We start from the raw sequence: 24,141 nt of genomic DNA, 5'->3' as shown, positions 1-24,141 counted from the left end.
AAAGACAAATACCACAAAAAACACCTAAAAGAGGTTGACGTTGTTGCCTAGAGGAAGCAGGACTAGGGGAGATGAGAGTTGACTGGGTTTTTTGTTAAGTTTTTATTCTTAATTTTTTTAGAAGATTTATTTATTGGAGAGTGAGTGAGTGAGGAGAAGAAGACTCCCCACTGAGCAGGAAGCCCAACACAGGGATGGAGGGGACCCCACAGATACCCTAGTATGCTAGTAGAATGATAATCTGTAACTCTGCGCATTAAAGCATCATTTTTATCTCCACAATAAGTTAAATAAATAAAAAAAAGAGTTGACTGGATTTTTGTTGCTGTTGCTGTTGTGAGCTTTTTAATAATTCTTTCTAATTTTACTTACATATAAGTAGGATAGAAGTACAGGATTTGGAATCAGACAGCTTGGATTTGAATACTGGCTCTGATATTTCACTGGCCTCGTAGACAGAGGCAAATTACTTAATCTCTCAATTTTCTTTTTTTTTTTTAAAGATTTTATTTATTTGTTTGAGAGAGAGAGAGAGAATGAGAGATAGAAAGCACGAGAGGGAAGAGGGTCAGAGAGAGAAGCAGACTCCCCGCTGAGCAGGGAGCCCGATGCGGGACTCAATCCCGGGACTCCAGGATCATGACCTGAGCCGAAGGCAGTCGCTTAACCAACTGAGCCACCCAGGCGCCCAATCTCTCAATTTTCTTGTCTCTAAAATAGCGAGGAAAAATAGCATGCACCTCACTGAGTGGCTTTGAAGATTAAATGTTTAATTCATGTAAATTGCTTAAAATATGCCTGGCACGTAAGTGCTCAATAGTAAAATAGTAAATAAGGGCTAATACTTATTAAGACAACAAATACTAACTCTTGTTAATTAATAAAAAATACAAAGACATTAATAACTAAAGTCTCATTTTAAAAAACAGGGGCCACATATTAAAGTCTTTTCCCTTTGTGAGAAAACTCACAAAGTTAACACCCCCAGGTACTAAGTTGGACATTATCTCTTGAGACTACAGTCTTCACTTTAATCCACGGTTAGGGGTAGGGGTGGGGGAGGAGAAGACTGGTGAAAAATTCTACTTAGTGCTGGAAAGGGGGAGCTCAAACTGGAATCTGAAGGGTGAGTTTTAGCTCGATAAGCCAAAAGAGGAGGGAAGAGAGGTCCAGGCAGGCACAATGACCCTTGAAAAGACAAAGGCAGGAGGAACATGGTAATAAAAAAAGGCTAGCAGAGCCAGAACAGAGAGTAACATGACAGAGGTGTGCGTGCTACGCAGGAGCAAAATCGTGCCAGGCCTTTAGGCTGAGTCAAAAAGTTTGCCTTATCCTAAGGTAATGCAGAGCTTTAAGCAGTTCTGAATGTTTTCCCTCTGGGTACAGCATGGGGAACCAACCAGCAAGAATTCAGATAATCAATAGGGAGGCCATTTGCAAAAATCCAGGCAAGAGATGATGGTAGTGACAGGAATGGAGAAAAGTAGATAGAGTTGAAAAGTATTTATGTAAGGGGCGCCTGGGTGGCTCAGTCGTTAAGCGTCTGCCTTCGGCTCAGGTCATGATCCCAGGTCCTGGGATTGATTCCTGCATTGGGCTCCCTGCTCAGCGGAAAGCCTGCTTCTCCCTCTCCTACTCCCCCTGCTTGTGTTCCCTCTCTCACTGTGTCTCTCTGTCAAATAAATAAAATCTTAAAAAAAAAAAAGTATGTAAGAGGTAAAACTGACAGAATGCTTTTTTTTTTTTTTTGGTCTAGTCTGATTATATGATTTAAGTAAAAGCTGCCCCCCTTAACTCCTCACCAACAGCAATATACTCAATTATAAAATATTCATAAACAAAAACTATAAGACATTTCAATCATAAAGTTAACTCTTCACTTCTAAATGGTAAAACCCAGGTCTTGGGACAAAACCAAAAGGCACAAAAATAATACAGAATTCAAAGGAATAAGATGGAAATAACAGCAATCTAAATTCAATAGACTAAGTAGGTACATGAAACAAGGTTCTTAACTCCTCAATTTCTGTGGTTGCTGCCTATAAAAAAAGCAAATATCCTGCCTGCCCAATGCCTCTCCCCTCCCTGTGCCACTTTTACCCTAATGTTTTTACTCCACAATAGGCTTAGAGGAAAGAGAAATATTCCATGCTTTGCAAATATCTAAAGGTGTGTGTGTGTGTGTGTGTGTGTGTGTGTGTGTATACACAGGCACAAAAGCAGATTATACTCAATCATATATGTAAAGTGCATGATAGAATTATGAAGAGGACATCTCCCCCCAGCTCAGGTGTATATTGAGGTGTGTTGTGGGGTACAGTTTCCTAAGTGAGGTGAGAACTCAACTGAGTCTTAAAAACCAGAAAGAGGGGTGCCTGGGTGGCTCAGTCGGTTAACTGACTGCCTTCCGCTCAGGTCATGACCCTGGAGTCCCGGGATCGAGTCCAGCATCGGGCTCCCTGCTCAGCAGGGAGTCTGCTTCTCCCTCTGACCCTCCCCCCTCTCATGTGCTCTCTCTCTCTCTCATTCTTGCTCTCTCAAATAAATAAAATCTTAAAAAAAAAAAACAGAAAGAGTCATAGAGGTAAAGATAAAAGGAAGTATCTCAGCGGGGGGGAGTAACAAGAGAAAAGCACACAGGAAAAAACAATGAAATCTGTTGTTGGAATATAAAATTTTGGTTTACAGAGTACAGAACCACAGTTAAACAAGGGTCAGATTCTGTGGGACCATTTTAAGGACCATGGGTTCTATTCTGAGCAATGAGAAGTTATTAAAAGATTTAAGCAGAGGAGAAATTCAGGTTTACATTTTTAGAGATCATTAGCTGAGGGGTTGTGCTGAGAATGGATTTGAGCTTAACACCATCTGCTAAGATTTCAGGTAGCAGGTGGCTATGGTACCCCAGTTAAGAGTTGATGAGACCCTGAACTAGAGAAGTAGAATTTGTGGGGGAAAGAAGGGTGAAAACGTTAACAGATTCAGTTATCTGACAGTTGTGGAGGTTAAGAAAAGAGAGTAAAAAATGACTTCTTGATTTCTGCCACGATCGTTGGATAGTGGTACAGATCCATAAGCCATTCTCCAAAATCCCTGGAGCCAAATATGTTTTAAAATTCAGAATATTTAAAAAAAAATTTCAGAGTATTTTGGATGTTAGAAAGCAGATATGGGGCGCCTGGATGGCTCAGTTGGTTAAGCGACTGCCTTCGGTTCAGGTCATGATCCTGGAGTCCCGGGATCGAGTCTCGCATTGGGCTCCCTGCTCAGTGGGGAGTCTGCTTCTCCCTCTGACCCTCTTCCCTCTCGTGCTCTCTATCTCTCATTCTCTCTCTCAAATAAATAAATAAAATCTTTAAACAAAAAAAAAAAGCAGATATGGTTTACATACCCAATGTAACTGTGTACCCCCAGCAGTTCCTGGAACAATACCAAGTAATCAAATATAGCAGCATATCTGTAGCAAGACACATCCCACCAAGTGGAATAAATGATAAATAGCTTCCTGACAGTGCATTTAGGTTTTGTAGCAAATTGAGTTCAAGTTTTGCTGACAAATGAGTTACCAAAAATATTTTGGTTTTCAGAGATTTTTTTTTTTTTGGTTTTGGAATTGTGGATAAGAAATGTTAAATGTGGTAACACCTACAAATAAAATACAGGAAGTAAAACAGGTTGTTTTTGTCTTTAAGGGGATGAAGGTTCTGGTTTACTCAGGTATAATCTCAAGATAATTATGACATCTTAAAGATGTCCAGCGGGCAATGGGATAGATGACCAAACTGGTTGGGACAGCTTGAAACTAAAACAATTATAGGGAAAACGTATACTCGGGGAAATACTCTATTTGGTGCCAAAAATATGAGCCCAACTCAGAGAATGACTCAAGGAAATTTCATCTGTCAATAGTCACTAATGACCTAGTATTCAGAGTCCTACTTGTCTCTGCTTTACCACATAAATTAATGCACTTTGGTCTCTTGCCATTGCTGGTACTAATTTGAATTCAATGTTTCTATTAGCAGTACATTAATTGTGTTAAAATTACCCAAATTATAGAAAATGAATTATTCTGATATTGATGCATAATTCTGATGCATAATTAGGTGACTGAAAATATGTCCTTCTCTATCAGATTTTGTAACCATAAAAGATCTGTCACAACAAATGCATTTCTACACTTTATGAACCAGAGAACTGAATATGTTCTCAAGATGATTTGGGCATTGATCATTTGCAAAATATTAAATATACTTATTTTCTTTTGGAGAAAAATTCCTTCTATCAGGAGTGAAAATTAAAAGCTTCTATGGAAGGCGTAATCATCCCATCAGAGTTTCCAAGCCTATGTCCCTACAGGTCACTTAGGGACCTCATCCAACCTCTCAATCTCCCAATCTAGTCTTTTTAGGGGCTAGGAGTCTGATTCCTAGAATTTGTCTCTTATATCTGTTTCATAGTAAAAGAAAAATATATATAAAATGTTAACAGACTATAACAATAAACTGGCTTACGTTTACTTTAATAATTTTTTTAACATCCCATCTAGCACTATTAATATGCCATAAAATTTAGAACTTAGAACAGAACTGGACAAAATTATTTTTCTCTCTCAAACTTTCACTTGGTAATTGTTACCATCAAAATCCCCTCAGGAAAACCTTTCCAGTTTTCCCTGTCCCCAAACATACTACACTATGCTGAAGGATCCATTTAAAACACAGTAATGTACAGTGAAGTTTCATACAGTTCCTATGTTTGAGAGATTTAGTCTAGCATCAGGTCCTAGAGTCTCAAGTCCTAAATGTTTAATAAGGATTAGAGTACAATTCTGTATTTTTAAAAATGTACAGTTTGGTTTTCTTGCTTTCAAATATGTGTGTGTGCATGACACAGTACGCTAATAGAAAAATCAGCCTTAAAAATGCAAATTCAATACGATGCCATTTTTTGCATTGTAGGTTCCAGCCACTTGTGGTCATAAAAATCAATCCAGTGTGTTGAAACCAGTATTTTTTTAAAATAATAGAGATTGTGAGGTTAAATATTGTTTTGTGAGTCTTGTTACACACACACACACACACACACACACACACACACACAGTGTACTGCATTGAAGCATAGAATACATTTCTTATTGAGGATTACAGTCCAAAAAGAAGTTTTAAAAATACTAATGTTGAAGAAGTGTGCTTGCCAGCCAAAAATCTATAGAGTGTTGCCAATGGAGGGATGACCCTGGGTTGCTGCCTAATAAAATATATTTTAAGCCAATACAATAAAAGATCAGAAGACTAAATTATGTTGTCCATGTTGACTTAAAAAATTAACTGTGGCTCTGAAATACCAAGGAAGGATTAAACATCTCAATCCACATGGCATCTTCAATACACATGTGATCCACAGTAAGAGAAGAATGACATCCTCACTCGTTCTCCCTGGAGTCAGGCATCATCTGGACAAGTAGAAATTAGGGTAAATCAGAGCTGGACAAAGAACAATGGACTATTCTGTACTCATAAAGGCCTTACAAACTATATGAAAGACAAAAAGATAGTATCTTTTTGATAAGTGGGATTAAGGGTGAAAAGATAACATGAGCCTTGAGTCAAGTCTCTGGAAATAATAATGCCATGTCTACCACTAACTTGCTAACTTGCTGAAGTTAGACTACCTCTCTCAGCTTTGGTTTATCACAAACTGGATGTATTGACTAAATATCAAAGTGAGAAGGGGATCCTGATAATGCTAGGACAAAAGGAGATTCCTGATTTAAAGCCTCATTATCTTAATCTAGGGAAGTTTTTTTTTTTTTTCTATTTTACAGATAGTTTATCTGAGGCACACTGTTACTCTAGCTAATGTAAACATGTTACATTTCTCCCTTAAGAGTAAAGATAGTCTAATGACATCTGGCTCAATAATCAATGAAGTTTAAATTAATACTCTAAACTTGAGGCAAAATACCTACCTCTAATTTTTAAATAGTACTTAACATATGTATTTCTCTGGATGGAGAGATTAGGAGGGCCAGCCAGGCTCTTTTGACAAAAGCAGAAGGCATTGCTTGAAAATATTATTAATAATTACGTCCTGTTTGTGTGGCTGACTTTTTACCTTTAACTACACGTTAAAAAAGTACTAATAAATAAAACAAAAATGAGAGAGAGGGAGGCAAACCATAAGAGACTCAACTATGGGAAACAAACTGAGGGTTCCTGGAGGGGAAGAGGGGGTGGAGGGATGGGGTAACTGGGTCATGGGCATTAAGGAGGGCACTTGATGGAATGAGCACTGGGTGTTATATACAACTAAACTCTACCTCTGAAACTAATAGTATATGTTAATTAAATTGAATTTAAACAAAAAATTTAATAAAAACAACAAACTATAGGATTTGCCCAAGGCATTTTGTTAAGTGTGCAATTTAAAATATATTTTTAAAAACCAGCAAATATAGCATAAACAAATGTAGGCACTGGAATTGCCATTTATTATTAGAAATCTCTATGTATAAATGCTATAGTTAAAGCGATATAAAAAGAAAGATGCTTGGTACAAATAAGCTGTTCAGAATGTTTAAACTAATATGTATGCCAGACTTCAGATATTAAAAAGTAAAAGTTAAATTTAAATTCTAATTGTAGGGTATGACTTTAACCTCATGTCTTTTAGCCACAGACTCAAAGAAAATGTATACAGTAAAAGCAGCAACAGATTTTCTCACAACCGGAAATTCTCAAATGAAAACACAGCAACTTTCTTATTTTTTAACAACAGAATTTGAATTTAAATGTCTTCATTATGTAGTATAACTTTTATAGCAAGTTACACTGGCTTAATCACATTTTCTAAAATCAGAAAAATTGTTAACTCTATGGGGGTTCTAAAAACAAATATAGTTATTTGATGAGTTTGAAGTGAAGTGTTTTTGATGAGTTTTGAGAGAGAAGGAAATAAAAAGCTAAGATAAGCACCAGTTTCACCCTCAATTCTTAAGCTTCAGAAACGCCTAATTAGGCAGTGAAAGGAATTTGGGCCTGGCACACCCAGGTTCAGTCGTGGCAGGATCCTGAAACAAAGTTTTTCTGAACCTTTGAGTCATATGCCACAGGCAAACCAGAGCCGCGATATACAGGTCTTAAGTCAACAGGTCCTTTAACGAGATGGTGTGCGGTTGGTGAGTGGCAGTTGGATTTCTTCCTGCCACGAAGAAAATAACTCTTCCCGATCAAACCGGAAAGTGGGCGCAGCTCTGGCTTAGGGAGTACACCCGGAAAAGTGTACAGACCAGAGAGAAGGAGAGAGAAAGAGGGATGTCCGCGTCCCGACCACAGAGCGCTTTCCAAACCACTCGGAAACCATTTAAATGGCTCGGGCGGCCGCGGTTTTCAGCCTAGGACTGTCTGGGGTCCGGCTGGGAAAGTTGCCCGGCAAAGCCATGCCCTTTCCTGTCGCGGACTTGTTCCCCACCCCCCCCACCCCCGCCCGCCCCGGCACAGGGACGAGAGGAGACCAGCAACCTGTTAGCACGCGTGCAAACGCGGCCGTCTCCCGCCTAGCCCAGCCCCTCAGACCCCCCCCACACGCCCCGCAACTCTGAGACTCTCCCAGGGTCAAGCTGCGGGCCACCGGGACTTCTGCCCGGGTCCGGCTCCTCGGGAGCCTCCCTACAGAGACTGACAGGGTCGACAGGGCTAACCCCCGGAGCGCCACCTGCCCCGGCCTCGGGCGCCCCTTTCGGCGTCTCGGGAGGGGCAACTGAAAACACTGCTCTCGAGACCACCTCCAACCGGCCACTGGGACCGTACCCCTCTCCCCACTGCGTGAACCTTCGAGTCCGTCCTACCGCCCCCTCCGACGCTGCCCAGGGTCTACTGGTCTCCCGGCCCCCGGCCCGAGCGCCGGCCCGCCCGCTTACCTGGCGGGTGGGCACGGCAGGACGGCGGGAAGCAGCGGCCGGGCGGGCGCTGGACTTGGGCCGGGCGCCAGGTGCAGGTGGTGGCGGCGGCGGCGCCTCCGGTTGCTGTCGCTACAGTTGCCGCTCAGTCCAGCTCCGCCTCTGCCGCCGCCGCCTCCTGCCTTCCCGCTGGGTCTCCTGCGTTGCCAGGAGAGGCCGAACCGAGGCTCCCCTTCCTCTTGGAGTCTCCCAGGTGAGCTCCAGCCTGCGACGTCGGCAGGGGCGAGGCCCCCGTCCCGCGCCTGCGCGCCAGGCTCCCGCCCCGCCCAAGCCCTACCTGAGCGCTCCAGGTGAGGACCGAGCGCCGCGCGCGCTCGGTGGGGGCGCTGTCCCCGCCGAGCGCAGCCGCCGCTCCCCTTCTTTCTCCGCGGACGGTGAGGCTGGTTCTCCAAGCGAGGCGCGCCTCTACCCGTCTACATTTGAGGAGTCCTGCCCTGACCTGGTGGCAGTGGTCACCTTGTAACCAGAAGTCAGTCTGGGTCCTTGGGGAACCAGAAGGTCTGTATTCCCCTCACACACTTCTGCCCTTCTCCACGGTTCACCAAAATGAAGGGGTGCACTGCCCGGAGACTGGGGGGCCCAGTGCCCCCGAGAACCACCTCATGACGGCTGCAACTGTTGGCTCGTACGGTTTACTCGAGCAAGGTTCAGCAGCTTCTGTCACCAGTTAGGTTCGTGAGCTATTGGGTGAGCTTCCTTCCCATGTACTAGTCTTGATTTCATCACTTGACTCATTCGGCACAGCTAGTGGTTTCCGTTTCTGTAAGCGCGCGCTCTGGTAGGGGCGCCTCACGTCCAAAGGAGGAGCCTCCCTCTTCCAGAGAAGAGCCTCTGGTATTTGGCACAGCCTTGCTAACTTGGGGCGCACCACCCCTTCCTGGATTGCTATCGAAAGGCAAACCAATTCCCAGAGGAAAGAGAAAACAGCGACAATAGAGAGAAACCTGCTGTCCTTTTTTGGAAAGACACTGGTTCCTGGAGAGGTTTTCCTTCTACTGTACTCTTGCTTGAAAGCTCACCATCGATTGGGAGGGTGACAATGCAGGCTCTAGGAAGATAGGGGGTTTTGCTACTGTTTTTAAAGACAGAATTTATCCAACAGAATTTTTTCCTTTTATGATATTTACAACTTTGTTTCAGCCTTCCTTCTGCTGTTATGACAAACACTGACACACCCAAAAGCAGGACTTAAAAATGACCTTTATACCTTCCTATAAACTCATTCACTATTTGGCGCTATCTTCAATGTACATATAAATAGAAAAATAGCCAAAAATGTTTTTGTAGCATGTTTAATTACATGATGGTAGGTTTTTCTATAAAGTTTAGCTGTGGTCTTCCTCCTGTATTTTGACACATATACTTATGGGTTCTGTTTATTGGTATGTTAGTGTTATGTGTGACCTAAAACTAAAATTTAGAAATACTGGTTAGTATAGTATCAATAGGTGTAACATTAGAACTTGGCTAGTCTGACATTGGTTTTAGCATCCACAGTACGATTCCTTTTCTTTTTTTTTTTTTTTTTTTGAAGATTTTCTTTATTTATTTGAGAGAGAGAAAGAGAGAGAGCATACAAGTGGAGGGGAGGGGCAGAGGGAGAGGGACAAGCAGACTTGTGCTGAGCAGGGTGCCTGATGCAGGGCTCCATCCCAGGACTCTGAGATCATGACTTGAGCCAAAGGCAGACGCTTAACTGACTGAGCCACTCAGGTGCCCCCATCCAGGGTGCTATTTCATACCACATCTATGAATCAGATTTAAAACTTCGGTTAGTTGTTTGTGTTGTAGTTATTTTGCAAGCATCAAGGAACCTTTTTGTGTTTGTAACATTTTAATATCACTACCTACAAACAATTTTTAAGCTTTCCCTCTCTCCCCTGCAAAAAGTTCAAGAGCTCCTTCTGTGTATGACCATACTAACTTGATAATATTTGTCCTTAGGTCCAGATCTGAAAATACTATCTACCCAAATCCACCTACCCAGTCCCCTTTTTTGAGGTTCTGCAACTTTCTTTGTTGTTTGCCTCTAGATGGAGATTAGAGGCTCAGTCTTTGGGAAATTTGGGAGAAATCCTAAGTATAACCATAGAGTCTGTTTCCCATGTCTTCCATCACCCATCTCTGAATGAGGCAAGAACCGAAGATTATCAGAGTTTTGAGGTCCCACTAGGCAAAGAACAACAATTTTGGCTGACAAGAGCAGAACAGAGCAAATGGATATAGAATAGCAATTTGGAATCCAAGGACTGAGATGCATTCATAGCAAGACAAGTAAAGTCAAATAATGACTGGAAAAAGAAGCTAGGGCAGACCTGCCAAAAGAGAGAGCAAGCAAATGGGACCAAAATGCTGCATGAGGGGTGAAAAAAGAACAGAGCAAATATAAAAATCAGAAGTTACTAAAAACTGACTGCCAGTTTTACAATACAGACAGATAGTTTAAACAAGGAAAACAGTATTTTTGGGTCTGGCATACCTACCAGCATTATAGGTACAATTTCAGTTCATTCTGAAAGCAAAGTCTTAAAACTAATAAAAGTTTTTTACTTAACAATAAAATCAAAATGCTGCAGGCCCAGAAGAAAAGTATTATACTGCAATCTTTAATGCCCTAAATCCAATGAGATAAAGGGTTTTTGAAAGTATCATTCTATTCAAGATTATGAAATAAAGAATTTTTGTTATAAAGGAGAAATTAGTATTTCTTTATAAAATAAAACCCAGGAGACTTAGTGTAGACATGCTTCTCAGAAACAAGCTTATTTCAATACTGCATGTTTGGCATGTAATGGTAGTTAAAATAGAAAATTAGGAAGATTTCACACAGGAAAGAAGAAACATATCTATCTACACACGGCAGGGGATGGGGGAGAGAACTAGCCATAAAATGCTTATCTATATAGAATTAAAATAATATTCACTGTTTAATAATTTTTGTTAACATTTAAATTAATGCCAAGACCAGTATCTAACACTTAGTAAGTACTCAATAAATATTTGTTAAATTAATAAATTGATCCATTAAATACCATGAAAAAAACCATTATGCATAATGTCTTACACTGAGTACAAGTCCAAAGAATGGTTTAACCAAATAGTATGGAGAAATAATCTAAGGCACGTAGAGTAATGGACTAAGAATTTAAGGGACAAGCATCTAGTAACAATAGCTATCAGCTATCATGTCATGATGTTTCAAAAGGCACTCTGCAAAGCAACTTATACTCCTACAAGTTAGTTTACTTCTGGGCTTAAATTTCCTCTTCCTCAAAATAAAACACTGGTACAAGGTGATTACCAGGTTCCTTTACACATTGATTCATGTAAATTCCATGATAAGATAATGGTAATGCAAAAAAAAGAAAATCCTCTGGATATAGGAATAGCAATTAATGGAAACCAAAGATGAAAGAATGGGAATTAGTTAACTGAGATAGAAATTTTAATTCATAAAATTATAATAATATAACTAGTAAAATTATTCAGATTCACTAAGTCCAACTTTAAATGGTTTTAGTTTGTTAATTTGTTTAATTGTTGGTTACCCAGGGCTTAGCAACGTTAGCTTGAAACATAACTGCCTGCCCGGCTTAGCCTTTAAAAACAATTTTGCCTTATGTGGAAACTGGAGTCTTCAGTCAGATCTCAAAGTCAAATTGAGAGTTTGGCTCAAAGACTAAACAGATTGAAATAATTTCTACTAAAAGAATTGAAAGGCTATTGATTTAAAAGGAGAATAGTGCTTGTACCATAGTGAAGAGCCACAAATATGTGGGGTTTTTTTTATAACTATTCAGCATAATGCTACATTGTGTTTACAATATTATAAGAGTTAAAACAGTAAAACCATGAATAGATTATTTTTAGGATGAACTTTTTTGGACAGTGTCTTGTATGAAGATTGCTTATGAGGGTTTTCTCCCCTAAGAATATCAACAGAACAACCATCTGCGACTTTCAAAGAGGTACAGATTTCTATGAGTGCACTTATTGACTTAAAATGCAACAGAACTATGTTTTGTTAATCTTGTACCCTTAATGCTTGGCGCATAGTAGGTGCTCAATAAATATTTGATGATATGGATTGAGTAGAGTGCAGTGTTTCAAGCTTTTAAGCATTAGCGTAAGAGCAAAAAGAAATACCATGCTGAGTCAGGCTAATATTCAATCTAGCTAGCTCTAAATTCTGACGGTGGCATCAAAGGATTTCTTCTGGGAAAAGATGGTGATAGTCCAGCATGATGTTGACCTCATATATGTACTCCAGGTGTCTCTTACTCACTCTTTCCTTGACTGATCTCTCTTTTTCTGTAAAATGGCTTTTTAAATTATAATTCAATTCATATTTATTTTAGAAAAATCAGAAAATACAGATAAACTAAAAGGAACCAGTTGGAAACACCCCAAATTCCTCCCATGTAGATAAATCAGTGCTAATTACCAGACCTGTTTCTACTGTTTATCTCTCCAGATACTTTTGAAAAACGAGGGAGAGTGGAATGGAAGATATAGAAGGAGACAGAGACATGTTTTTAAAATAAAAACTAGGTCATATTGGGATCTTGTTTTGTAGCCAGAGTTTTCTACTTAACATATCTTTCCATGTCAATGAATTCATTTTTTTACAGCATTGTTTTTAATTATTGCATGGTTTCTTTTTGTATGAATATATTTAATCAGTCACTTATTGGACAATGAAGATTGTTTTCAAATTTTGCTATTCAAACCGTGCCATGATGCTCACATTCTTTAGTGCTCACTTTCTTTATCTGTGGAAACATTTACACTGCCTTTCTTATGACTTTGTTAAGCCACTTTGTATCAACCACCCAAGATCCTAAACAATGATATTAGAAGAATCACATCACAAAGACAAATCAAAGAAAATATATTAATGATTTAGCACTTCCTCTTTGTAAAAATATTAATTCTAGTTACCAAAACTTTATGTAAAGCATACTAATTATAGTTAAAACCTTATCAGAAGGACATCTGGCTGGCTTAGTTGGAAGAATGTGAGACTCTTGATCTCAGAGTCATGAGTTCCAACCCCACGTTGGGTATAAAGATTACTTAAATAAATACATTTTTTTAAAACCTTATCATTTTAGAAATAGGAAAGTAGAGTATGCCCTTAATATGGAAAAGTCAGATCTCTTACCTTCTCCTGATCATAGCACACTAAGCTTCCCACCTCTGAAAATCTGTGTGTCTTTCTTCACTTTTCCAAATCTCCTCCAGCCCATTGAAGGCCCTAGTCTCCTATGGAACCTCCTAGACCAGCCCAAATCACCTTGGTATTTCTTAATTCCAGTGCAGTAGCATAAAGTGAATTTCCCTCCTCCCTTGGTCTTTGCCTCCCTCCTTACTCCAATTTCAAGAAGGGAGAATTGTGGAGAGACACTACCTGGGCATGGTATCATTTGTTGCCAAATGAGTTATGATAATTTGTTAAATAACTTAAATCATAGAAGACAGGGATGTTCTTTTAGCATAATAGTTCTCAGGTATTAGGCCAAAAGAAATAGCATCATTGTGACTAAATTCAAGAGAGAAATATTGATTTTTCATGCATATTAGAAGGGGAATTTTGAAAGAAATTATATTTTTTCAGTGTCTTTGATTTTTTTAAAGATTTATTTATTTATTTTAGAGAGAGAGAGATCAGGGGGAAGGACTAAGGGAGAGGGAGAGAGAGAGAGAATCTCAAGCAGACTCCTGGCTGACTGTGAGGCTCGATGCCAGGCTCGATCTCATGGCCCTGAGATCATGACCTGAACTGAAATCAAGAATCAGAAGCTTAACCGACTAAGCCACCTAGGCGCCCCTTAGTGTCCTTGATTTTTAATCTATTAACAGAAAAGTAATTTACTGCCCAAGATAGTATCTCATCATCATACCACCTTCTCTCCCCCCCCTTTTTTTAATTTGAAAGAAAGAGAGCATGCACGTGCACTGCACATGAGTGAGGGGAGAGGGAGAGAATCTCTAGCAGACTTCCCGCTGACTGTGAAGCCCACCTCAGGGCTTGATCCCACTACTCTAGATCATGACCTGAGCCAGAATCAAGGGTTGGGTGCTTAACCAACTGAGCTACCCAGGTACATGTCTCCTTCTCTACATTTAATCACAAAATTGGAATGTACCTGTTCTCCACTCCCAATGGTTTCAGCAGACTAAGAGCACAGTGCATTCCTCACTTCCACAAAGCTTCAGGGACAGGGATTCCTGACATACAACTGACATTTGGGGCTGCACACAAAAAAATCGCTGTTAAGGAAGGAAGTTTGTTTATTTCAATTGGAGCAGTTGGCCAATAACAGACAAAAGGGGAGTGGGAATGTAGATATTATAGAAAGAGGTTAAATGGCTCAGAAATGACAGAGGAGGAGAAGAGTAGAGGACAGAGGAATCACCCGTGTGGGACATCCTCTTAAGGCTTAAGGAGAATCTTTGGGGACACATCCCCCCAAGGCCTGGTACTATGGCTTCACTCCTGGGAGTGAATACAGAGCGGAGGTAAACAAGGAATATCATCCAGTTTCTTTCCCTCTCTCCTCTTTACCTTCGCTGCAAACTCTGTATAGCTTTGGAATGATTAGCTAAACTCTGTTGTAAAGATCTTAGCATTCATCGAGATAGAGTGTATATTTGATTCACAGTAAGATAATATCCAGCAGGACCTCTACTAGCCCAAACAATGTTCTGTGTGAATTAGAAAATGCCATCCATGAGCACAGCGAGTCCATGAGTACATGGTTTGGCAAGTAGATGACCCCTTCCTCGAAGTAGATGCAAATCTACTCCAGGGCATCCAGTGAGATGAATGGAACCCAGACTGCATGTCAATCCTACTTGCCCTTTGGCAGAATACTTTCATGCAGGGCACAGCATAACAACCTGGTGTCCAATCAGGTGAAATCCATTTCTTCACCCTTTGTATGTGGAGTGTTTGTGCCACTTGCCTTGACCAATAGAATATGGTAGAAGTGATGTTATGTCACTTCCAAGGCTACGCTTTAAGTGATTTTTTACCCTCTGCTTCTATTCTCTTGGAATATTGCCATGCTATGAAGAAGCCTGGAGTGAAAGACCATGTAGAGAAAGAGGCCCAGCTGTCCCAGACGTTCAAGCTGAGCTCAGACCCTAGCCAACCACCAGCTAAATGCAACTTTGTTACTGATCCCAGGCAAATACCAGCAGAAGGACCACCTGGTTAATCTACAAAACCATGAGAAATATTAATTCTTTGCTGTTTTAAGCCACTAAGTTAAGGGGGAATTTTTTTTAAATTTATTTAACTATTTCATCTAAACTTCGTGTCTCAACAAGAACAAGAAGGTAAGCACCTTTTACATTTGTGCACCCTCTCCAAAGAAAGGTTTTGAGATGCAAAAGCTTGGATTTATTAGAATTTTCAAAGTCTAAGCCTTGAATGACTCTGCATAAAATATGTGCTATAAACCATACATTTTAAAGAATATATGCCCAGTCTGAATCAGCTTTCTATCTCCACCCCAAATCTTGATAAAATTTGTACAAAATGGGGAAAGAGAAGAGAGTCAGGGTGAGGGGATTAGAGTTGGGGGGCATTGGCAGCATGCCTGAGCAGAAGCTCTGGAACGTCACCATGTAGGAATGCCATATTGTGTCAATGCACACTTGACCCTAAAAAACAGGCTGTGAGGAGAGTCTGACAGCAAAAAACAAGCTACCCTGGAGAACAGTAAGACCCCAGGGTTTATTTCTTGCCCCATGTAGAATGGCAAGAACAGAAAACATTTCCAAATGGGGTATTGGACAGCCCCAAGGCCTCTTGTGCCCCAGGAAGATTCAAAGAGCCCCCCAAATGTTTCCCAATGCAGGAGAGAATGATTTAGATCCGGATGTCTATGTAAATTAAATTTTATCAGAAGAGAGGCATGCCCATTCCTTTACCTATTGCTGTGGTTGCTTTGATGCTACCAAGGCAGAGCTGAGTGGTTGTGACAGAAACTGCATGGTCTATAAAGCCCAAAATACTTACTATCTGGCCTTTTTTTGAAGAAAAAAAAAAAGGCGCCTGGGTGGCTCAGTTGGTTGAGCGACTGCCTTCGGCTCAGGTCATGATCCTGGAGTCCTGGGATCGAGTCCCGCATTGGGTTCCCTGCTCGGCAGGGAGTCTGCTTCTCCCTCTGACCCTACCCCCTCTCATGTGCTCTCTCTCTCTCTCTCATTCTCACTCTCTCAAATAAATAAATAAAATATTTTTAAAAAATTGCCAATCCTTGTTTTCGATGAAGCACAAAGAGCTGGGAAAACCTAGATTTTCTGCAATAACACTTAACAAAAATGAAGTGCTAACCATGACTAAAAGGGGCATTGGGACCAGGATGTAGTATCAGCAGATGACAGCCTGGATACTTGTGATGGCCTAATGCCAAGTGTCCCACACAAATACATTTTCTGACTCCCATCCCATACCTTGGAACATCCTAGGAAAAACCTATGAAATGCAGTTGTGTTCCTCATGAAACAGGGGAAGTCCCAGACTTACTGATAGTTATTACCACCGGGTGTTATAAGGATTTGAAAAAGAAATTAAACTTAGGTATAGATGTCAAAAAATAATTTTACACTGAGTTTCTTATATATCTGATTCTGTCTTCAGAAACTAGCACCCACTACCAGGCCTTCCACAGTAATAAGCACAGAACTGATGCAAAAAAAATCTATGTTGAATGTTCAGCCGCAGTAGGATTTCCTTTGGTCTCTTACCTTACAAAACAGCATGATGGCATTCCCTTTTTGTATAGGTAGTATGTATTCACAACTCATGTCTTTTTTTTATGATTTTATTTACTTATTTGACAGAGAGAGACACAGTGAGAGAGGGAACACAAGCAGAGGAAGTGGGAGAGGGAGAAGCGGGCTTCCCGCGGAGCAGGGAGCTGTATGTGGGGACCAATACGGGGTCCGATGCGGGGTCCGATGCGGGGTTCGATCCCAGGACCCCGGGATCATAACCTAAGCCGAAGGCAGACGCTTAACCCCTGAGCCACCCAGGCGCCCCTGACAACTCATGTCTTACATAAGCTTTCTCTGTTGATGGTGATGCGCATTCCTTCTCTCCATTGTAAGGGTTTTCTTTTTTCTTTTTCTTTTTTTTTTAATTCTCTTGTTCCAAACCTCAAAAGTAAAAGAGAATGGTGATTGGGAAACATGTATGAAGTGAGTGGGAAGAGACGGTGGGGCAGGCATCCTGAGGTCTGTGGTTTATGTCACAAAAAACACTGGTGAGAGCTTTGGATGAAAAGGAAGTTGCTTATAATCTGTTGATGACTCTATGTTCTTGTACTGAGAAAATTTTACTTCCTGCTTTGAGCTAGGATGTGGGGCAGGGAGAACATTTACTGAGTACTCACTTTGCCCCAGCAATTCTCCCTACATTATTTCATTTAGCCTCCACAAAATCCCTGTATAATGTCTCGAGTGAGGAGACCTCAAGAAGAGTTCAATCAAAGATGCATGGCTCATGGAGTTGGACTGGGAAAGCAGGTCTGTCAGACCCAAAACCCATGCTCTGTCAAGCCCATCCTGTCATAAAAGTTATAAGATTACTTTGCCCTGAACCCAAGGGTGAATGATTTTGTATCTTCAACTTGTCCTTGAGGCATTCATTGACAAATTCTATTTTCACAGTTTCTATTTCATTTGTAAATGATAACATCTGGACGAGTTAAGCAATATACGGGTTTTTTTCCCACACATATATCTTACAATATCTTCAAATATGTTAAATCCAAAGTGTTAATTTTGTTTCATATTGAGATTCCTTTAAATATAAGATGCTGTGAAACAGTCATACGAAAAAACAAACACACTGATTTCTACAATCAGAACACTGAGGGGCGCCTGGGTGGCTCATTCGTTAAGCGTCTGCCTTCGGCTCAGGTCATGATTCCGGGGTCCTGGGGTCTGGCCCCGCATCATGCTCCCCGCTCAGTGGAAAGCCTGATTCTCCCTCCCCCACTCCCCTTGCTTGTGTTCCTTCTCTCACTTTGTCTCTGTCAAATAAATAAATAAAATCTTTAAAAAAAAATTAAAGAACATTGAGGAGGATCACAGGAATCTCTAGGTAACACAGGAGGATAAAAGAGGGCCCAAAGCTATCTTAATACAGCCTTCCATTTTAACAATAGATCCACAAGTTGTTCATTTGGGCATTTTAAGTATAACTTTAAGTATAACAAAGATTGCCCCCAAAGTGGTTAAAAATCTGGCGTAATTGTATAATCACTGGTGATGTTATATTTAAAAACATAAAATCCTCCAAAGTAATGTTTTATACTATTTAATAGTATAATTTTGACCATCTAGTTAAAACCAGAAAAATGTAAATGTCTCCAAATTGATATTTTAACATAAAAATATGAGTCTCTCCTACTTTTAAGTAATATACAAACTTCAGTTGAGAGTGAAATACTTGTGAAGAATTTGGGGCCAATAATTCTTGATTAAATCAATCTCTTGACAGAAGCAAAAATGTGAACTGAGAAGATACAATAAAACTCATTAATATAAAAAATAGAATTGTGAGTTTTGTAATTCAACTGTATTAGAGCCCATATAAAGACAATAGATGTGTGGGCTATACCAAAGAAATCATTCTAGAGGCAGTAATATAAAGCTATTCAGTGAAAGGTAGACTAAAGTAAGAATCATCATGCATAAATACGTTTTACAACATCGCAATGAGAGAGTTTTTAAAATAACTCTTCATTTCTAAAAATTGTCAAACACGAAAGACTTGAGACAGCCTGTCATTTTGTTTTATGGAATTTGACCTTTGGTAGCATCACAGGTCATAATGAACTGGACTGACTAGTTTTGCCATTTTTTTTTAACAGCAATTAAACCTTATCATAATCTCACAAAAATCAAGAAATAATGTCCCAGACCATACACAAGTAGATGAGTTACAAAGGACTGAAAATTATATTTTTAAAATATTTTTCTTAAATATAATAATGGTAATGGTTGTGTAGTAGTAGTCTTCGCTTTTTATTGTTTTTACCAAATACTGAGCAGTTTCAAAAGAACATTTAAAACATATAATATACAATGAATGATAGTGCAACAAACAACTATGTACCTACCACCTACTTCAAGAGAAAGAATATTATTCTGATACCTTCTGTGGGACCCTTTCGATTCTACCCTCTTCTAACTTTGAATTTTATATTAATCATTCCTTTGCTTTTCTTCAGAGTTTGCCACACATGTTTGTATACAACAAAATACGGTTAATTGTGTACATTTTCCCCCCAGGTCATTTCCTCTTTTTTTTTAATTGAAGTATGATTAACCTACAGTGTTACCTTAGTTTCAGATGTACAATATAATAATTCAACAATTCTAGACATTACATTGTACTCATCACAATAAATAAACTCTAAATCCCCTTTATCTACTTCATCCATCTCCCCACCCACCTCCTTTCATATATTTTTACTTTTTTTTTTAAGATTTATTTATTTATTTTAGAGAGAGAGTGCGCAGGTTGGGGAGAGGTAGAGGGAGAGGGAAAGAATCTGAAGCAGACTCCCCACTGAGCACTTGATCTTATCACCCTGAGATCATGACCTGAGCTGAAATCAAGAGTAAGAAGCTTAACCAACTGAGCCACCCAGGTGCCCCTGGAACATTTTTACATTTTATATATTATAAAAATGTACGTAAAATATTCTACTACTTGATTTTTTTTTTGCTCACTATTTAGATGAGATTTATACATGTTTTCTCGTGTAGCTGTTACTATTTAATTTCACAGTGTATTGGTTTTATCCATTCTGCTCTTGATCAACATTTGAAAAATTTCCAGGTACATGTATGAGAGAGAAAGAGATTACAAACAATATTGCTAAGAACATTCTTATACTTGCCTTCTGGTACATGTAAAAGAGCTTCTTGGATAAATACCTAGGAGTGAAATTGCTAGGTTATAGGAAATTTACCAGATAATGCCAGTTATTTTCCAGAGTGGTTATAGTTATATAACACATCCTTATGGTTTTGATGGCATGCTCCTCTACTGAACTATACCATATATGTGTATATATACACATATAGATATACATATATATACACAGACATATAATAACATATATATATTACTCTTTTTAAAATATTATTTCTTTTCTGAAAATAATTTTACATGCTAGAAATCTAAATAATAGTATTAGTGCTGCTTTTTCAAAGAACCAAGAATTGTGAAAGATGTGGTTGATTGGGAATTTTTGTTATTTGTTGCCAGGAAACAAAATATTAATGAAAAAATGGGAAGAATGTTTTAGTTATGTCTTAACAGATGGAAAAACAAATGTATTTATCTTTCACTTGCCTTCCATTCCACTACCGATGTCTTCATTTCTAGGACTGAAATAAGCACATTTGGTCCATTCTCAATCTTGGTCTTTGGTCTTCTAAAGAAGTCCAAGGACTGATTGCTGACATTCAAAATAATGTGTTATGCAAGAAACCAGTTTCAGGGATCGAGGGAAAGCTGCTCTTCTTTAGCTATAACTCCTAAAAATCATCAGAATGGGAGTACTGGAAAAGATTTCAATGTCTTTTTGTCTCCTCCATAATTTTTTTTGTACTTTTTTTAAATTTTATTTTCTCTTGTAACAGTCCTCCACTTTAAGTTGAAGAGGGTTCATTAACTGCCCAACTGGGGTATATTTGAAATATTCTAAAAGTTTAGGCTTTACTTAACTAAAATCCTCTGGGTACAATACCACCAGAAGCACATGCTTCTCATTTATATCTAATAAGATTTCTTTAATCAGTGCAGGCCTATAAAAACGTGTTGTTCTTCAGAAGAAACATTTTGTAAGATGCCAAAAAAGAAGGGTTTTTTTTAACTGCCTTTGTGTAAACATCCTACTTTTCAAAGCTTCCTAATGCTATAAGAACTCCAAATTATTAAAATTAGGATCAAGCAAGTGATGATATTATCTTGAAAATTCCTTGAGTGGTACCCTCCCAGCTCATGTGTTCAACTGATTAATGTGTGCGCCCTGTTGATCTCTTGCACTAGGACCAGAAAACTGTAAAATCCTATCTCGCGATTAGTGGCACAGTGGCTTAGGTATTTCATGACGTGTTCATTCCAGTGGGGTAGTGCATTCACTGATAATGTTTTATAAATACTAAACGAGTAACCTGAGTTATTTATAAGAAATCCTTGCTATTAACCTCATGAGGAATTATTGGCATTGAATAGTGTGATAAGAAATATATCACAGATCTCTGCTAAAAAGTAAACGGAGAATTGCAGAAATTTTCTAAGATATCCAAGAAAAAAATATATGGTTCCTAAATTATTTGGTCATTGTTATTGCTTTGTTGATGGAGGGCTACTCAGTGCAGAGATGCTTTTTAATCTACAATCCAATATTGCAAAGCAAACGTATCAGCCTCTAAAAAAGCAAACATCTTAAGTTAAAATAATAATGATATTGAGTGAATATTAATGAGGGGTGCCTGGGTGGCACAGTCATTTAAGTGTCTGGCTCTTGGTTTCAGGTTAGGTTATGATCTCAGGGTCCTGAGATTGATCCCCGAGGCAGGCTCCACACTCTGCTAGGAGTCTGCTTGGGATTATCTCTCTCTCTCTCCCCTTCTCCCTCTGCCCCTCCCCACCAGGCACACACACTCTCTCTCTTTCTCTCTCTCTCAAATAAATACGTAAATCTTTATTTTTAAAAAAGAGTGAATATTAACAAATGCTTATTGTGTGTACTAAGCATTTTACATACCTTATTTCATTTATTTTGCACAAAAGTTCTATGAGGTCGGTAACAGTATTACCATGTTACAGATGAGGAAAGTGAGATTTAGAAGATTATGTAAATTATTCCAGACTAGAAAGCTATTGCGCAGCAAAGTGAGGATTCAGCTCATGCAGGCTGATACAGAAGCTTGTGTCCTTAATCATACTGTGCAATTCTAAATAATAGTATGAGTTTTTTATTGGTAACTTCCTTCTCACATCTAAGAACTCTGATGATCCAAAAGTGATCCTTACGTGTGAATGAGATGACTACATTGTGCTATGGGGAGTAATACAAGGACTCATTCACAGTCCCTCTCCCCAAGAAGTTTATAGTGTAGATGGGGGGTAGGGATAAAACACATGTAATCAAAAGCAAAATGTGACAAGTGCCATATGAGACATACTGTGGTGATGCACAAAGGAAAGAAATACTTTTGGCTAGAAGGACATGAAGAGTCTTTCTTTGTAAAGCAGGTGATATGAATCTTTTGAGGGGAGTAAAAGGGAAAGTCAGGATTTTTCACAAAGCATGCCCTGCAGCCAAAAGCTCAAGGCACGTAAGGCATGACTTATTCACTTTCAACCCGGTTGAGCTAGGACAGATTATGTACAAAGAAGACCTGGATGCTAGGGATGAAGAATTTGTGTTAAATTATTAGACAAAGGGAGCCACTGAAGGTTTTGAAGTACAGAGTGACACCATTCATTCAACAGATATTTATGGGGTGTCAGTGTGTGCCAGGCACTGTGCTAGATGCTGGGGTGAGCAGGGATGGTCCATTCCCTGCCCTCATCATAGCTCTTACAGGCTGATGGCAGAGAAAGAGGCCAATTTTCATCACCAGTGACAAAGTGATGATTCTACACAGAACAGGGGCAAAAAATCTGTGTAGAAAAGAAATTCGATGCTTTGGTTTATTTTCCCTGATTTTTTTTTTCAGAAATAAACATTTTGCTTTAGAATAATTTGATATTCTATTAACATTTATTTTAAGATAGTATTAAATAATGACCTTTTTCTATTTAAAAAAAGTACATAATGAATCTGAACTTCACTGATTATGTTTACAGATCTGTGAAACATTTTCTTTTTTTTTAAACATAAGTCTCCTGTTTGTCTTTTTTTTTTTTTAATTATTTATTTGAGAGAGAGTGGAGAGAGAGCATGGGGGGGGGAGGGTCAGAGGGAGAAGCAGACCCTCTGCTGAGCAGGGAGCCCAACGTGGGGCTCAATCCCTGGACTCCAGGATCATGACCTGAGGCAAAGGCAGAAGCTCAACCAACTGAGCCATGCAGGCACCCCTGTGAAACATTTTCTTAATAGTAGTTTCTAGTACAGGTGATTTACAGAATTCATCTCAATCACTATTAAAATTGCTATTTGATCATTTAAGGCCTATCATTCCATGTCAGAGCCCTGTGGGATAAATTCCAAAAGGACAAAGGCTACTTTTTACAGGTTGGTTCCTGGCACAATACAAACTGCTTTCCATAGATACCCATGTTGACGGGATGTCTTTGGAAATTCTGAATTTGACTCTAATTCCTCTCCATATAGCAAATTACAAGGTTCTATTTGAGTTGGAGAATTTTGTAGTGACCAAACAAGTATCACAAATATGGGAAAGACAGTTTCAAAAGAGGTCCACAGGAAAGGTATAAGCTAATTGCACAACTATAATCAATCACCTTTATGAAAACAATTTTTGTGGTAAGACCTGCTTGTATTAAAAGTTTTCATAGGCTCAGGAACATAAAACTCAGAGATTTTTGAAAATGAAAAACTAAAGAAGATTACCGAATTTATTCTAGGATAATAGTGTCTCAATAGAAAATAGCAGTTTAAGGTAAGCACTGCTAAACAATCTAATCCACATGGAGACACAAACTGATAGGTGGTGGTGAGTGAGGATTAATTAGGAGTAAGAAAACAGATTGCAGCCAAACTTTAAAAAGAATTTAAATATGCTGATGTTTAGTTTCCTTTAAACAGCTCAATACCTGGGTGCCTGGGTGGGTCATGACTGAGCCCCGTGTCGGGCTCCCTGCTCCGTGGAAAGCCTATTTCTCCCTCTCCCTCTGCCCCTGCTTGTGTTCCCTCTCTCTCTATGTCTCTGTGTGTCAAAAAATAAATAAAATCTTAAAAAAAACACAACAAAACAGCTCAATACCGGATGTTGACAAATGTGGATACAGCTGGCAAAACAGTGTGTGTTAATTGCCAATATCACATAACTAATATTTACTCTAAAATATTTCTTCCAAATAATTTTCTGTCATCATCAGATATCCACATACATTTAGCGTTCTTTGTTTATGCTTTGAAGTCTGTATATATTATATTTTTCTTCCTCCTTTC

General features: G+C 39.2%; 1 protein-coding gene across 1 annotated transcript in view; it reads right to left on the bottom strand.

Annotated features, from left to right (window-relative positions):
- The window catches only part of GALNT3 (polypeptide N-acetylgalactosaminyltransferase 3), a 50,422-nt gene extending 41,818 nt beyond the window's left edge, over positions 1-8,604 (bottom strand). Inside the window, exon 1 of the mRNA XM_028122061.2 lies at positions 7,922-8,604. The gene's annotated coding sequence lies outside the window, so the exon portion shown is untranslated. The remainder of the gene's footprint in view (positions 1-7,921) is intronic.
- Positions 8,605-24,141: the final 15,537 nt, after the last annotated feature.

The sequence above is a fragment of the Eumetopias jubatus genome, unplaced genomic scaffold (assembly GCF_037043125.1).
Source record: "Eumetopias jubatus isolate StellerSeaLion01/CBP00866 unplaced genomic scaffold, mEumJub1_p1.0 scaffold_3, whole genome shotgun sequence".
Taxonomy (NCBI): Eukaryota; Metazoa; Chordata; class Mammalia; order Carnivora; family Otariidae; genus Eumetopias; species Eumetopias jubatus.
This window is presented reverse-complemented; position numbering and strand designations above follow the sequence as displayed.